Raw genomic sequence first — 19,077 nt, 5'->3', positions numbered from 1 at the left:
ATATATATCGATAGTAAAATAGTTTAGATTGATCGAGGTACTGGGTCTTCAGAATTTAATGTCACTCCCCCTCACCGTTACGAAATGTTGGCTAAACGAACGAATATATGTTCCAGTAAAATAGTTTAGAGTGATCGAGCCCCTTTTATGATGACCACAGTATTTCATGTCACGAACCCCCCCCCCTCACGAAATCCTGGCTACGTGCCTGCAACACTGTCAGTAGCTACGTCCTCGACTAATATACATTTACAAGTACAGCTTTATTTTCGTATTTTTTTCAACAGTTTACCAATTTAAAACCGTATTATAATTCAAAGTACTTTATATTTTTATATTTTTATTATAGTATTATATTTTTATCGCAAAACAAGAATAATTAGTTAACTTCTTAAATACTTCGCTCCGCAGGAACTCGTTCAGCGCGTGCAACAAGCAAAAACAACATGCTTGGTGTCTCACAAATGACAAAGGACAAAAAAGAAAAGCAAAAGCAGCACAGCAGTACCTTATCGCAGCCAGAGCTGACAACATAGTTTCGGTCGTCACTTACGCCAATAGACCTACAAGCGGTGTTCAATAGTTATACAGTTACAATATACGTTGTGCCACAGTAGCGCTACAGGCGGAATGTGCACGAACTACAAATGAATATGTTTCTTACAAGTATCAGTCACTGTTGAACCCTCTTTACATTCTACACATCCTTTTTTCTCCCACTTTTTGACCTTGACAAGCAGAAGTACCAGGCTTTCCGAGTTCACAACCATAAACTGTTTGTGTACAGAGTTCGTTTTGAGTTCTTCGAATGACCCTGCGCGCGAAGAACAGGGGTGATGATCGGGCTACCGAATACGGGAGGCAGAAACACCCGGTTGCAACTTTAAATGTAAAATACAAATATAGAGCCTTGAGAATGCTGTGACGAAAAACGTCCAGTGCCGCATTTGTGGCCATTTTGAAAACGGTGGCCCAAATCGAAAATTGTTTCCTACAAAAGTTGTTTCGTTTTTCAAGTACTATTGAATGAGGTATGATTCAATACATGTTCTTATTTTAAAATTTGAAGTTGGCCCCTGGGCCCCCTTGAAGGAGGGTGCTGGGGGTCACCACAACAACACCGTGTGATGCGCCCTATGACATTTTCTTATCTCAGTTTTAGTTTCATCTTTTTATTCTCAGCCATTTCGGATTTATAAGCACTGGACGTTTTATCTTAAACACCCTGTATATATATATATATATATATATATATATATATATATATATATATATATATATATATATATATATATATATATATATATGTGTGTGTGTGTGTGTGTGTGTGTGTGTGTGTGTGTTTGTTTAGAAAGTTTGACTCAGAATCAAACGTACACTGCAACATTGACTCTTGGAGGAATTTCAAACGAAATTACTATTCGTATAAATTACCATCTCAACAATTTACTGTATGTGCTAAGACCCTGAAACATTTCCAGGGAGGTAAAAAAAGTAAAAAAAAAGTAATAGAATACAAAAAATATTGGTGTCAAATTCATAGTTTTCTGGTTCGAAGAGATGAATAGTGGCTACCAGATGGCACTCCTCACTTGTTTGTAGCCTTACATAAATGGAAAATTGTTTTAAAGGTATATTTTATTTTCAAGTATGATTGTTTAAAAAAAGCTTGTCCTTCAACATTATGTTATATAATTATTTTCTACTATATTTCTTATTTATAATAACATATTTTCTATATATATTGTATTCTATGTTATACGTTTCTTATTTACATTTTACGTCTTACATTTGAAGAGGAGCTTATAACAATTCAGAGCAGCAGGGACATACACAGAATGCACTTCTTGGCAATCAAGAGCTCCTGCCCCACGAAATCATTACTTTTCTGTAAATTATATCTAATTTCAGAAATGATGATAGACATTTTATTAAATCATGCCCTCAAAAGCCCTTGTCTACGCCCCTGCAAAGCAGTGAAAATTTTAGAGAATGAGCAGTTAGTAATGTTTTCCCATAAGATATATCTCCGATAATTCCGAGTCTGATATCAGTATTTGTGCATTATCACTTTTCACCCGCAGTGTATTGAAACGTAAAAAAAAGAAACTTTTCTGAAGTCTTCACTGGTTCCCTTATGACCCCATGCCAAAAGGGTCAACTTTGGACATATCCACATCTGAAATATCACCTTTTATGTCAGAGATCCCGAAAACTATCCATTCGACACAAATATAGGATATTTTCGATTCTTTTTGCCTGTCACTCTCCCATTGTCAACTCCATGCCAACCAAGGCTTAATTTGGACTTACGCAGCATCCACAGTGTCACTATTCATCTTTGCACATGCATTCGACACTAATAACGTTCTTATTTGACGTATTTTACACATCATCTTCACCTCTTCGTAGGGTTGGTTTCAGTGTCGCGCCCCAATAACTATGGAGAAATTTCAACCAACGTAAGTATAGTTATAAATAACCTTAAAAAATTACTGTATAGGTGATCTCTTTCGGGGAGGAATTCTTTAACTACATTTTCGATATCAACGTATTGCCTTTTTTTAAAGTAAGATCCTACACTTCAAAATTGAACTTTTGGAATACACAGTATGAGCTTAGCTCAAAGAAAATAATCAATAAGAATGGTCTTGAATCGAAGCTCGGACTATACACGTAGGAGTAACTTACATTAACAATTCACCTAACAGACATTAGCGCACAGGGTTTGGCACTACTTTATCAGATGGTTCTATCAAATGTAACCTAATTAACACAATAGTACCAAATTTCACTGCACTGAAAAGTGTTCTGAACAATGAGAAGTTAATTATGCACATTGTAATTAAGTTACATGAGGTTTATATCCTATCAGAACGGCGCATCCACCAAGTCAACTTTTGGAATATCCCATTAAGTTAGCTTTCAACGTAGTTAAAGGAAACGTATTTGCATAAATACAAAGTTCTCCTAGCAAAGTATATAAAGTCATGGCTCGATAACTACAAGGTTCGCGGTTCGAAACCCGTCTCGGAAACTGCAGATTTTTTAAATTCTTAATTCCTCAATTCTCAAGATCTTTCTCTCCATTCGTAATCATCTGATGCTCTCAAAAGTGTTCTCCACCTTAATTCGACAACTGCCTAATGTGATCTTCTCAGTTCGAAACCTTCCCTTCTTCTTTTTCACAAAATCACAATTTTCGTCATAATACGAATGATGTAGATCATTTTCCCCAGTTCTAAATCTGTGTATATAAATCATTCATCTCTGTCTCCATATTTAATCTCTCTGTCTCCATCTGTCTCTCTCAATATCGCGCAGGAACTCATATGGCTTGAGATCAAACCTTCGACTCTTGAAAGCAAATGTAAGCTCTCTCGCAATAGGGTATCGTAACTCTATAGTAGCGTGTCACAACCGGTGTGCCGTGAATGGGCCTCTGGTGTGCCGCGAGGAAATCGAAACAAAATTATTAGTACTGTAGCAATCAAATTACAAGGGAAAATGTATATTTCTATTTCACGCTCCTATGAAACTCTTCTATGAATCTACAATTTTAAGTTTCATACCGTTTTACTTTTTGTATATTTTTAATGTTGAAAGAAGTATTTATCATTGTTATGACCATTATTGCTTCTTTATTGTTCAAGACTATATCGAAACTTGAAAATTTAAAATATCATTCAATCTCTTCGACTAAACAAACATGCATAAAAATTGTGTTTTAAAAGTAAAAGAGATTTGTTTCTTCCTTCGTTATTTAGTGATCTTCCTTCTTAGTGAAACCTTAGATACAGTTTTCGAAAAAGAAAGCGTATTTTAAGAAACCTGAATCCAATATTTCATTGCAATTGTTTTCTATTTTTAAATTAGAATGAAGAATAAGCATAACGATTTACCACAGGGGAAGACTAGTGATCGAGCTTTTTTTCTGTGAGAAGGAGATCAGTAAACACAGAAAAAAAATACCACTGTGTTTTATATTTAAAAATAATAATATCTATAAGTGTGCCGCGAGAATTCAAGTTATACCCGTAGTGTGCCGCAAGTTGAAGAAGGTTGGGAAACGCTGCTCTATAAGTTTGTTGCTAAAAGCAGTGTCATTTTAGATTTTATTCGGGGGGAGAGTCTCCGTCGACAAAAATTTTTCACTTTTTATTAGTGTATTACTATACATTTGCTCAAACAATATGTATTTATGAAGCTCAACGGAAGGAAAATTACACCTTCCTGTTCTGCCCAAATGACGCTCTTGGAACATTTCATTGCAATTACTGAAAACAAATGAAATGAATCATTGAATAACACTCATTTCTATCAGCAGATGTTTTAGAGGTCTGTGCGTGCATTACAGACTTTGGGAAGCACAAACCTTACTGCCGTTATTGGCAATTTCCATAGATTTCTTAGGGAGTATCTTACTAACTTTCATTCTTTAAAGAAGGTAAAGAATGAAAGTAAAGGTATTAATGAAGCTATGGAACGATTATGTGACTTTTTAAAAATAAGTTTTCTCTTAAAAGATATTTCAGAACAAACGAATGAAAAAGACTGTTTTGGAGCATTGTAAACTGACATTGTAAACGTGATTCCTGTTTTTTTTTTTTTTTTTTTTTTTTTGTCTGAATGTAAAGAGTGTACTACGTCACACATACTACTTTAGACAAAAAAAGGTGGTGGAGGAGAAGAGTTGAAGTTGGATCGTACCAGAAGCAACTAATCGATTGATAAATGTATTTCTGGATGCACAAGAAAACGGGTAAGAATTTGTTATTAATTTGGACTTGAAATTTTTGTAAGAATTCCTACGCCGCGAACTGTACAATATTTTAAGGAAAATGTAATTAAGAATGCTAATTGCTTTAATTGATAGTTAAATGTGGTTACTCTTATGCACACTCATATTCATATAAATGTATGTACTATTTCAAACACGTAAACTGACGACAAAATTACCAAATATTATAGATTGAAACACTTTTGTTATGCTATAAAAATGACAAAGTGTAGCAGAACTAGATGTGGTTAATAAAATTCAATTTTTTGCCTGCCACAACTCTTCGTAAGAAGAAAAATAGTAGTGTAAAATTCTTTAAAGTTATGCATCTTAGATTGTACTTAGTGGTACCAGGACATAACCGTTCAGTGCAATACTTTCTGTATAATGTATATATATATATATATATATATATATATATATATATATATATATATATATATATATATATATATATATATATGATTTAGTACTTTTGTCTATTTGGAACAAGTAGAAACTATGTCAGATACTTAATGTAAGATTACACACTCCTCCTTTTTTTATAATTTTTTCTTTCAAAGGAAGGCTGGGTCTTTCTCTGAAATAATACTATTTCTCCTGAACCTAACGTCTTGAGCTCGAGTTCCTCTTTAAGGTATTTTGCCTTGAGAACTAATATCGTACGCCCTTTCTGTACATTTTAATTATTTGTTTCTCAATTCATATTCTATCAACGCTCTCCTCTAACAGAGCCTCCTTGGTCGTTGCGTCCAGCCCACTGGATCCTTTTTTGAGTAGCAGATAGTAAATTATTGTTCGAAAGCCGCTGAAACCATGTGTGGAGGTTACTGGATGTCTTGCTATCTACGTACGAATTGTTCATTTCATTCATTTCATTTGTTTCCATCGAAACTTGTTACTACTGAAGAAGTGGGCATAGGCGGTTCTAATTCAAGAATCTCCGTATGGAAAAGAAGGTAATGTATCACTATTTATTATTTCTCGGTTGTAAATCTTTGCTTATACTTTGTTTATAAAGCAGAGAACGTAACGAAAGTATAAAATATTTGAAATAATTAATTTGAATACTTTTTTGTAAGTTATATTTTCAAGTCCAAACCGACTGCACCTCAGGGCTTTATCCTGACAAACATCATATTTTAATATTGTTAACGTAAAATTGCTAAATGATTTAAAAACACTATTTGTGTCTATCCTTGCAACGGTTGATACATGTTTCATTACAAGGAATATGCAGTTAAATGTAGTTGAATTGATTATTTTTTTTTCAAACCAGACGACTAAAAAATACCTGTCATATTAGCCTATTACTATATCAAATATATGTTTCGTGTATTTACTGAACCTAAGTAACGTGCTATTGGTCGACTATTAGAGTATATTCTATATTTTTAGGGAGGTTAGGCTTAACGAATGAAGATGTATTATAAGAATTGTGTCAAGAATGACGTTGATTTTGGGATTTCCGATTATCCTGATTGGAAAGGTACTGAAAATTATTAAAAGAATACCCTTCAGAGGCTAAAGGTCACTTTACACTATATTTATGCTAATGGAAATCTAATACTAACAAGGTGCTTTCTGTGAATTTTATCACTAGTTCAATTCCATTCAGTTATTTGCATCCTACTTGAAAGCAGAGTATATCTTCAGATTCTACTTTGTGTAATAGGCTTTGCCGAACTTCTTCTCTGTACGAAGAAGGCATGAAGTTAATTTACAAGCAATCAACAAATAAACACTATGAGATGTCAAATATTTAATAATTTTGTAAAATAATATTACACAACATTTTGTATAATAATTTTCAGGTAACGATACTAGGAAGTTAATGTTAAATAATTATTTTCACGCTTCTTTGTCTTTGTTTCTAGACATTCATCATTTTATTACAATTATTTCTTAACATTATATACTATAGGAATATCACACATAATGAAAGTATATATGCTTTATTCAGCTTTCTTCAATCACTTGCTCCACAAATTGTAGGAAACAGATTTTAAAATGTCGATAAAAAGTCTGAGAGGTGAGAAAATAATAGTATTGAATTTTGCAATTCTAAAGATGACCAGCTAAGCATTTTAATTTGATTGGAATTTGTACATTTATTAGTGTTATCGCTCTAATAATTTACTATATCTTGTTTCAGGAACATGATTCACCAGATCCTCAAGTTAATATGGAGGAACAAAATAGGGAAAAAGCGCAAAAGAGAACTCAGAGGAAACTGTCAGTTGAAAATGATTTCACTGAAATTGCTGACGCTGAATGGAACGTGGGTACAACAGAACATTGAACAATTTTGGGAGTTGGTTGCCGATCAAAAATGTAATAGAAGAATATTAGAGGACCCTAAGATGTTGACACCGCTGTAGTGTAACTTCTAAGAAGTATAGGTAACTAACTGGTGCGCATATAATAGCAGGATACTTAAGATTGCCTAGCTTGAAGATATATTACTGGAAACCCCTAAACGTTCCTACTGTGACACAAATGCTACGCGACAGATTCTTCTGAATCCTCAATTGTATACACCTTATTAATTATTTAACTGTAACAGAAAAGAATTCAAAGACTTTAAGCTATGGAAAGTACAACCTATATTATAGGCAGTTAAAAATAAATGTTTGCAACTTCCACTTTCTGGAAATTTGTCCGTGGCGAACAGATAATCCCGTTTAAGGAAAACACTAATTTTCGCCAAAACGTGAAAGGAAAACGCAATCTTGTAGGTCTGAAAATCACGTCCTCATACGGTCACAACAGCGGTCACAGCCATCACCTAACTTGGTTGCGAAATCTTAGATTATCTCCAGTATAGCCACGATCTGTCATCTTGCGACTTCCAATCTTCTGGTCCTTTCAGGAAACACTTAGAAGGAAAAAAAATCACACCGACTACGAAGTTAAAATGTTGGTGCCGTAATAGCTGATATATCGTCTCAAAGGGATATTGGCCATTCCACACTGATGGAACAAGTGTGTGCGTGAACATGGGAGTACCTTGAAAAATAACAGTAATTGATTCGTATGTTTTCTTCTTTGTGTAAACAGAAAGAAAAATAAATTACGGTTATAACTTGAAGGTCCCTCTATTTTAACATATATAATAAAAGTAGGATGTAAGCCCCGGAGTTCAGTGGCTGGACATGAAATTGCAGGGAGAAAGGGGAAGTAAAAATTTTATTATAAAACAATGTGCTTACTTATATCTATAGTATTAATAAATCAAAGAGAACTGCAGACTACCAAGAAAACTTTTATCTCCGAACTGAGGAGAATTGAAACTTTTTTCAATTGGTGCATTATTGTTATTTATAATTTAACCGTTTGCTCATTTTTATTCAATGACTTCTTTGGATTTTTTAACTTTTAGTCTCATTGTCATAGTTTGTTTCCAATTCTGATTCACAACTTTACATTATTAATTAATAACGCATCAAAATTCATTTTACCTAATTCATTCATCACTCCTCTTAATGTATTATCCGTTTCCTCACAATTATTTTTATATTAAAAATTACCTCACGTACAGGAATTACTTCCGAATAAACACGTTCTATTTAATTTCTGTAATTTATCAGAAAAAATTGTTTTGTTCCCTTATCTGACGTATCAGACATAGTATTTCAGTTTATAATATTGAATATTTCGCACACTGGCTATTTCGGTTTAAGAACTGGTCATCTAATAATTAACCTAAATGATTACTTTTTTTGAAGTACTGTATTATATAAGTAGTCTTTAGTAAGGACTTAGTTAAGCCTTCAAGTACTAAGACTATTCTCAAATATATAATTACTGTCTTTCAAATCAGCTAATTCTATTCAGACATTAACTGGTATTTATTCAAAATTATTAATTTTTCCTAAAAATAAGATTAACACAGTTATAACACACAGTTGATCTGGGAGTAAAAGCTGACTTTTCCATGCAACACAATATTCCTATTTTCAGACACATTACCACCCATATTGGTACTTTTTGTATTATTTGCATACCTTCATTCATTAACAGAGTCAGTCGCGAATTCATTTTTAGTTTTGTCACAACCATTTACCATAGTTTTTTTTTTATTTCAGCAAGCACCATATGTTCAAAATGAGTTCACTAATATACGTGTATATGCCTTCGTGACGAGTATATGACGTGCTATTCTAGAGGAATTGTTTGAAAGTAACGCAAATGTACTCTATTTCAAGGTGCAGCAACTTACTTAAAAAAATGCTTCCACATCTCAAAAAAGAATCAAATTGCTTAATTATACTTACGGGAAACTTATTCTTGCGTTTGCGAATTATGCTTTGAAATATTCTTAAATTTCTTAAATCATGTGGTATTTGTAACCTTATCAGACATTATAGATATGACTAATGTATAATATAATACCTACACTATAATAGCTGGACGTTCTTATGTAATTCCCCAACTATTTAAATGAAGCTATTTAGAAATGAGGACAAATCCTTCTGCACGAAGGTGATTTCATAACTGCAAATAAGATATGATCAATAACAACTGATTCTATGTAAATCAATACTGGATGTGACTTTCTGGAAACTTCTCTTCATATTGATGTGTGAAACACACACGCATATATATATATATATATATATATATATATATATATATATATATATATATATATATATATATACATATATATATATATATATATATATATATATATATATATATATATATATATATATATATATATATATATATATTGTTACACAGTTAAGCGAAGATGTCCTAAGCCGGACTCAAATTATAGGGTAAGACTCCCGCGCTTTTCTAATTGTGTGTGTAGAAGAGAAAGAGAGAAAGGGAGAACGGAAACAAGCGAGGCATTGATTGTATTAGAAATCTGATGTCTCATTGACGCCAACCCACACGCATGTAATAGTGGCATGACCCTGGGTTTGATTTGCCCAAATCACAGTGCTGGGTCGCTGTTGTTAATTTATTGAACATCACGCAACCAACAGGTACATAAACACAATATGTATTTGGAGTTAAACGTGAAATAAAGAGGTATTAGTAAATGTAAAATAGATACTTCTGCCCCGTCATGATGGGGAAAATCATAGAAAAACTAGAAGTCTTGGCCACAATTGGGCATGCGCGTGAAAAGCTTCTCCAAGCTCGTCAAGGCTCGTGACGCAGGCTCTCGAGCTACGTCAGAACTAGCAGAAAATGCGTGACACGAAGTCGCTTTATAAGCGAGGACCTGATCCGAGCATAGGTTGTTCTCATCCGGCAGTCGTTTAGTGTATTTGGATCTTGGTTCCGCACAATTGTTGTAAGATCAAGTATGTGACTTTGTTTTTCTAAGTTCCCTTGATATGGGACGAGCACTTGAGACTTGTTAGAAATTGAGATTAAATTGCGACTTGAAAATGAGACCAAATTTCTACTTCGGAGTTTACACCTCCCCCTTTTGCCCAATGCAAGTTGCAAGTACGAATCATCAAAATTACTACTTTCAATAAATTGCGGCTTAGCGAGGTAACCTTCCAGCACCCAGTGTGTAATGTATTGATTGTGCCCATACATGTCATTTGATAATACTTTAAGCTTGTACTTTCAAATTTCCGAATTGTAAACTTCTTTGTATTTTCATTTTTATTCTTTATTCTTATAAATAAAATTAACGATGAAAGTGGTCTCTTTAATTTAGTCATGCTATCCCCCCCCTATCTGGATTCAGTTCACAGTCTTCATGAGTTACCTGGCTTTCGATTTCCAGTACGAGCCCTATCTATGAGATACAAGTCTCCCCCCCATTATTGAAACTTTTAGAGCACTTTCTCATCATCTTCGAACCAGTAAACCCTAAGACGTCCTGCTGCTGAGGCTTAAAAGGAGTTGGACTCAGTAGCAACTTTGACATACTGGGTGGAGAATAGAGAAGTGATCTCAAATACAATTTCACGAAAGAAAGTGTACACAAAACACAACGACAATCTCTCAAAAACGCATAACAGTTATATGGTGTTCGGTGTTCGCCGGGTAACGAACTATGTTCTTGAATCCTTGAACAGGTCCCTGGTGCTCGCTCACTTCACTAGTGAACCAGAAATCTCAGTTGTGCTTTAGGGCAAATCGCGAGTGACTTTTATCGAAGATTTTCTTTTATACATAAAAAGGTAAAGTGTGTGGTGCGAAAAAAACGAAGAAAAGACGCGAAGTTTTTTTGCTAGTCAAGTGGTGTGTCTGTACTATGTAAAGCCATCAAAGTTCAGTGGCGTACTTGGCCTAGGCGGTGTTCAGCTTATGACTTTAACATACAAGTATAATAATTCTGCTCTATATAAGTGATGCGTTTTATAAAGGAGTGAAGTAGCGACGAAAATTTTCAACTTCTCTCGCTTTATGTTGTTATGAGTCAGCGGAATAATTGCCTGGTTCCGCAGAGCAAGACTCAGTCTACCTCACGACGTTTTCTTGTGTAGTAAGGGAAATGTAAAATCGGGACCCTTAATGTATAATTATGTAAATGTATAATTCAGCTTTTGTCTCATGTACCTGCAAAACCTTAAACCTGCTTATGCTTTTGCTAGCTTTGGGGGGATCACAGTCAGTTTATCTCTGGACAACAGAACCGCCCGGTACACGGGATGAAAGTTCGTCACGTTTTTCCGGCGATAAATGGCTAAAATCCGTACCGCTTATTTTGGGAAGGATCACAGATAGTTCATCTGTGGACAGCAGAACCGCCCGCAGGGATGAAAGTTCGATGGACTTTTCGGCGATAAGTGTTTAAAATCCTTTCCCATGCAACCTTGGGAGTCAGAGCTATCTTATCCCCTTGTTCAGCAGTGCCCCCATATACTAGTTGTGCACGTCCGATGGCTGTCTGGAAATAACTGCCTAAAACTCCTATTTATGCAAATGCAACCAACCAAAAAGAAAAATATCTGCAGGTACATGACCCAATGGTTGAATTTTCATAATCCCCTGTGTGCATTAAGGGCTTAAAACCAAACAAAAAGAGAGTTAAAAAATGAAAAGCAAAATCATTATAAGTGAACAAATAAACATTTTCTTTAAAATAAATATCTATCTAGTCACTTTCCGTTTCCCGTTCTAAACAGTAAAGCAAATTTATAAAGAAAGGGAAGTTGAGTATTGAAGTTCAAAGGAAGTTAAGAAAGATATTGAAATAATAATAAGTCTCATAATACGTAAAATTTGGCTTAGCATTTCCGAGAGAAGTAGCTTTCAGTGATTAAATTCCTATTATATCAGAGGAAGTAGGTTGGTTACACACTGCCCTGGTTTCAGAGGCCACTGACTAGAAAAACAGAGTTATTTGTCAAAAATGAGCTTTGCGCAGAAAATAAAAAAAAGCTATTAGATTTAAGGCAATCCCATTCTCCTAAGACACCCACGGGCAAGCACCGTTATATTTTGGATCGGTGAAATCATTATTATTGTATTGAATGTAATAAAGTGAAGTACACGGGCATTCTCCTCCTCATTTTGGCCGTTGGAAAAAGAACCCATTACCGAGATACTTTGATACGTGGAGTGAGCCCAGACATCTCGAACCAATGACCTCTAGCCCGCAAACTCCTGACGCTCCAGCGAGTGGCTACGACTTAACGCTGCTTGCCGTGTCCAGTTCTTTCCCAACTAGAAATGATACAGAAATACAAAGTGCTTGTCTGAGTGATAAACAAACACCAGCCCCTATATGTTAATCCAGATACTGATGAAACCCCACCGGGAATATGTCCGAAAACTCTAGTGACTGAATTAAACTTAGAAGACGAACTAGAAATAACTAGCAGAACTAATAACTGCAGGTCAGGAATGCCCTAAACTAACAATTGAGATAGAATCAACATCAGACGTAATACCTGGTGTTCCCTCGAACGAAGGACTTTTAAACGATAATAAGTTAACTGATAAGGAAAATAGATTAAGTCACTTAGTGTTACGTTCAGGAAATAAAGATAGTGGTGTCTCAAAGGAACCAGATAGCCCAGTAGCGTTATATTTTCCTATTAAATACGAACCGTCAGATCCTACAACGCCGTTAGAAATGCGAAGTCCGGCCTTCCAATCTTTTTATGCTGGTAGTAGTGATGAAACAGTTTATACCGAGATCGGCCCTAGAACTATATATGCCAACTTAAATACTGAATCACGAATCACAACGAGTAAAGAGCCTATTTACACTAACATAGGTCCCGAACCACGGACCTTAGCGACTGAAGAGCCAATTTACGAAAATGTTGGTCTCGAACCCGAGACTTTAACGAATAAAGAGCCAATTTATGCGACTATAGGAACCGAACCAAGGGAAACGAAAATTGAGAGTCCTGACGAGAACAATGAAAATGAATTGTTCTCTCTGACACAACCTAACGATGAAGCGTTAATACACCAGATTAGGCATTCATTACAAACAAAACTGCCTCCTGCAGTAGGAAACCTAATTCGACCTTTAACAAAACAATTACGGAACAAGAAAGTGCAGGTCACAGTTGTTCGTCGCCAGCGTGACGATGAAGAGAAATTAGGTATTCTTTTTCAAGCTGACCCCTCAGCCCCTTTTGAAGATTTATTACCTGAGAAAAATGTAGTTGGGAATTTTGATATAGAAATACAGACCGATGTCTTTCAAAAGATGGATGTTAGAGTTCACACCGAATATAAGTTTCCTAAAATAATCAGGATTGACACGGATCGTGATCTCAAAGTTATTCGGACAACAGCTACTCAGACTAACCCTGTTATGTTTGAAAATAGCCTTACCCTCCAAGAGAAATTACAATATTTGGGCAGGATAGATAACATCCTTAGTGTAGTTACTAAAGTTAGGTGGTCAAATGGAGATATTAGTAGTGCAGATTCAGATGGGAATGAATCTTTGAAAGATGATTGGTTAGGATACGAACTGCAGCAGTTACAAAATGAAGAAATAGCCCAATTTCAAGAAGACAACCCGGAGTCTCCTCCTGCGTCATCCCTGGAGGACCGAGTCAAAACCTTCTTGGAACTCCGCAGAAGAACTCCGATATGACCACTGTGACCCTCCTACGGTTTCTACTCCCCGAGCAGTGAACCAAGACCCTCCCATAGAGGACGCCTACCAGAAAAATGATCTCGTCGCCCCTGCTCAAGTTGAGAGGATGTTAGACGATGAAAAGTGATGATGCTTCTCCCCCAGTTTACTCATACCACCAGAAGCGAATTGAGGAAAAAGAAGAAGAAGACAAGGATTTCTGGTCCGAGAGTAGAATAAACGAGAATATTCGTAAAATCTTTGATTACGCGTAAATTGGTGCGTGAGTAATTCGCTTAGATGAGGTAGAAAATAGAAACGATCCCTCAACCCTTCCAACCCAAAGCGAATCTAACAAACTAATAGTGATAATAATATTGGATTACAAACTTCAGCTAGTGCTAGTTCTAAACTTAGTTCTTATAATGAGACTAGTGAATCGCCTGCGACCAAGGAAATGAAAAAATATCAACAAGGGAAGAAGTTAAATCCCTTACAGATAGTGTTTGTTTCGCCACCTAGCAGCGTAGTTTCACCCACGACTCCGGTAAAGAAATTAAAGTTTAACGAAGGAGAAAGGACAGAGAAATCAGTACTTAGCGAGCAAGATAGATCCTATGCATCAGAATCTAGTCCAGAACAAACCACAAGGTTAGAAAGTAGAAGCGCAGCTGATACCGACTGTAGGTCAGTTTCTGAACATTTCGACATCTCGGCTTCTTTAGACAGATCCTTAGACATGAAAGATGATCCTTTTTCAGATACATCAAGTGAAGATAAGAACTTTGACAAACACAAATCAAATGTTTCGTCTTTTTTAAAAGTAGATCCTGAGGATAAGTCTTGTATTAATTTAAAATGTGAGCAAGAATTTAAAACTAGTCCGTCTACCGAGCCATCTATACCATATAGTTTTGAGAAACCTAACTTTACAAAAACAGTTGAAACAGGCCAAGTTAGCACCCCTCCTCCCGAGGGTGACAATCAAAATTCTGCTATTAGTGCTAACCACCGAGCATTTAAGATCTATCCAAATGTTGAAATTCCCTCCTTCTCTGGTGCTAGATATGAGTGCGTGGAAACTTTCCTACTAGAATATGAATCAGTGGCTAGCATATACGAATGGTCGAACCCAGAGATAGTGAATTATTTCCCTTGTTGTTTGAAAGGGGAAGCTTTCTCCTTCTATTTAGTAGACCTAGCAAACCTTCTACCCTTAAGCTATAACGAGGTGAGGGAAAAACTTAAAAATGCATTTCCTAGTATTGAGTACACCGCAAGATTAGAATATGACGTTAATATAAGAAAACAAGAACCCAATGAAAGTACTTTAGCGTTCATTTACAAGCTGATGAAGGATCTGAAATTCTTACGTGGTTGGGAACTGATGAGTAAGCTTAGAATAAGTTTGTTACCAGACGTCCTAAATAAGCTGATGCTTGAAGTGGATGACTGTGATAATCTCAAACAGTGCATACAATATCTTAGTAAATATCAGACAGCACAAAGGTGAGTTAGTCAGAGGATTAGTTATGACATAATATGGGAAAATGACCGCCTGGTCTGGTCAAGCCTTAAAGAAACTGCCCGACCCGGATTTGTACAGGTTAGTTCTTGTTACTCAGACGAAGTAGTAGCAGAACCGGGCTATAAAATGTATAGGAACACTCACCAAAATACCTATGGTTTTGGCCATGGGCGCGCCCAGCTCAGTTCAGGTAAGATAAAAATAGGAGACTGCTGGGCGCAGGAACTTATTGACACGGGGTTGGAAATCTCTTTGGGTTCGAAAACCCTCTTACCCCCACGATTTCCACTAACTGAGAGACTGAAGGGTTGTGTAAAGCTTCGCGGGGTAGGTGCTCACCCCACAGATTACATTCCTGTGGTGAGAATAGCGTGTTGTTTCAAGGATTACTTGAAGACAACCAGGCGAAGATTTCTAGACCTAGCTATAGTTGACCCACAGTTTTGCACCTATGATGTCATTTTAGGGGTAGATTTTTTTGCATAAATATGTCACAACAATCATTCCAAATACTAGGAGCTAGCACATAAAGACGGGAATCATGTGGAAGACGAATGGTTCACAACCCTAAAAGGTACTGATGGTCACCGTCAAGGATCTATTTATACTTTAGATTTAACACATGTTGAACGATACCCACCGTCAGTAGTTAAGTTAAAGAAAGAATTCCTTAACGACTTCCAATTGGCACAGGACAGTAACATTAGACAACCGGCCCTCCCTAACCCTCCTCGTAGAAAAAATCAAACTTATAGGAAACGGGACCTCCCACTCAGGAGTAAGGATCCGTCTCCAAAGTTGGTCTCAGGAAATCCCCTAAATCCTGTTGCTAGTGTAGCTAATACGAAACAATGACTCCCTGCTAAAGGAATCACATCTCGAGTATTCGTGCGTTCCAGGGAAACTACAAAATTTTCCCTGGAGCCTACGAAAAGAACGGATGGAAACGTTAATAGGCGGAAAAAGGCAAGACGTAAACGAACGAAGAAAGCAAGGTATCTTCCAGTGCTCCTGAGCTGGAACATGTCAATTCGGCTAGCTTAGGGAAAGGGAAAAAGAATCTATCCGACATTGCCCCTCTCCCAGGCCCTAGTGGGACTTCGGTAGCTAATCCTACAGATAGTTCTAGTACAGTGACTATTCTCAGCAAGAAAAAGAAAGCGTCTCATGCAACAAAACATAGGAAGAAGAACCAACACCCTGTAAAGCCACCCCTGGCTTCACAGGCGCCTCAGGAGCCTGAAGGGGACAAATGAAATAGGTAACAGTCAGAAACATTTGAAAAACCTTTGATAACGCAAGGAAGTGTAAATGATGCAGCAACTCTCTCTGACCTACAGAGGTTTGCTCAAGATCATATTAAAAAAGAGGTTGTGCCAAACCCTTTGGGGTTAGATGAAGAAATGTTGATCTTTAGCCGGACACTACCTAGCACGTCCGAGCAAATGTCCACGTGCCGTCCAAGGCTTCGTATGACATAGAAATTACAGCGCCAACCGGGAAAGTGCATATTTGGGAATTCATACCGTCCAAAGGAATTCGGTGTTGGCACTCCTGCATGATCCCCATGGGACCGGTTATACTGAGAACGGAAATATTTATGTGACTATTTTTAACGGTTCAGATTGAACTAGAACTTTGTCAAAAAACCTTTATTTAAGAAAACTTGTCCCCCAGGTTGAGTTATTAAATGACGAGACAAACAAAGATGTGTAGGCTGTTAATCAGTTCATACGCCTTACTAACAAAAATGAAAGAGACGATGTGGAAGTCTCTGGACAACCTCAAAAAGTCCCACAAACGAAGGAAGAATTAGCTCAAGCTATAAATATTGGTCCAAACCTAAACCCAGAAGAAAGGAAACAGTTACTGGACTTACTGATGGAATTCAGGGATGTTGTAGCTTGGGACAAATTTTGTCTTACTGCGGCTACCGATAAGTTTATGTGCCCCTTGGAGGTCAGCACAGATATTCCTGTCTCTCACCCTCCATATAGAGAGACACCAAAACAGAGAGAGATAGTCTCAGAAGAGATCCAGAAAATGTTAGACAGTGATATTATCCGGGAAAGCAAGAGACCCTATTCGGCACCAATTGTAAGAGTACCTAAAAAATGGCTCTCCAAGGATCTGTATCGATTACAGGTCTTTTAATAAAATTTTAAGGCCTAACTTTGTGCCAATGCCGCGCAAAGATGAGGTACTAGCTTTCTTAAATAGTACCAAATTCATAAATACGTTACATTTACAAAACAAGTATTATCAGATGCTCATCCGTACGTGCGATGTAGAGAAGACTGCATTCATCTGCAGCCGTGGAAAATTCGAACTTTTCAGATTACCATTCGGCTTAACCACGGCCAGGTCCTGTTTCAAAACATGATGAATGTCATATTTGGTGACATCATGGGGAAGTATGTAATATGTTATTTAGACGATTTGGTTTGCCTTGGTCCCTGCTTTCCAGCTCTAGTAGAGAGGACGAGAATTATTCTATCTCGGCTCCGGGAGACGAACTTAAGACTCAACCCTAAGAACTGCTATTTTGGTTACGAAGAAGCCTCGGTGCTTGGTCACATCTTCGGTAGACGAGGAGTTTGTGTAGACCCCGCCAAAATTTAGGCTATATTAAAAGTACCATACCCCACTAGAGTCAAAGAGATACGTAGTTTTATCGGACTTTGTTCATTTTACCGAGCTTTTGTTCAGGGATTCTTTCAGATCGCAAAACTTCTCATTCCATTGACTAAAAAGGACTTCAAATTCGACTTTGCAGAAACCGAGAAAAAAGCATGGGATACTTTGAAGTCTTGTCTCATATCTGCTCCAGTCCTCCCACACTTTGATCCGACTCAGGATGTCATAGTCTACTCGGACGCCTGTCGAGACGGAATCGGTGGATACGTCGTACAAATCAAGGAAGGTAATAAAGAACACCCGATAGCCTATTTTTCGAAATCTTTGACTCCAGCGGAGCTCAACTATTCCACGGTTGAGCTTGAAGCTTTAGGCGTTACTAAGACAATTTTGCACTTGCACTTTCCATTGGCAGACCGCTCCTTTATTGTTCGGACTGATGGCTGCGGCATTTGCTATCTAAGAAATTATAAGATGCTAAATTCTCGTCTTATGCGCTGGGCTATCCGTTTACAACCTTATCAGTTTACGATTGAACATGTAAAAGGCCGCAATAACGTTACCGCAGATTTCTTGCCAAGGTGTCCGTTCAAGGATGACCCTCCAAATTTGGTCAAGAAGAAGATTGTGCAGACCTGTGCAACCTAGTATTATGCCCCAAGATAGATATAAGGACAATGCAAAGAGAGGGCGATAAAATTAGAGAACTAATACAAAAGAAGGAAGTTAACCCTACTGATCGTGCTCTAAAACCCTATATAGTAGTTGATGGTGTTCTATATCGAGTCATGAACAAAGATAGGAAACTAGTGACCAGAAAAGGCTATCACCGACAATTTACAAGAGGCCCATTCGTGTCCGCTGTGTGGAGGCCACACGGGATTCTCTCGCACGTACTCTAAAGTGAACGAACGTTAACATGGGAAAATAGTTAAGAAATATGTTCGCTCTTGTGACGAATGTCAAAGTTGGAACATCCCTCGAGAAAAGAAACAAGGCTTTTTTCACTCCTTACCTGTAAAAGAGGAACTATTCTCCCGTTGGAGTTTGGATATTTTTGCCCGTTACATAGTAGTGCAGGCTACAGTTACATTCTGGTTATGGTAG

Source organism: Thermobia domestica, chromosome 5, assembly GCF_964235325.1.
Source record: "Thermobia domestica chromosome 5, izTheDome1.hap1.1, whole genome shotgun sequence".
Lineage (NCBI taxonomy): Eukaryota > Metazoa > Arthropoda > Insecta > Zygentoma > Lepismatidae > Thermobia > Thermobia domestica.
Note: the sequence above shows the minus strand (reverse complement) of the source record.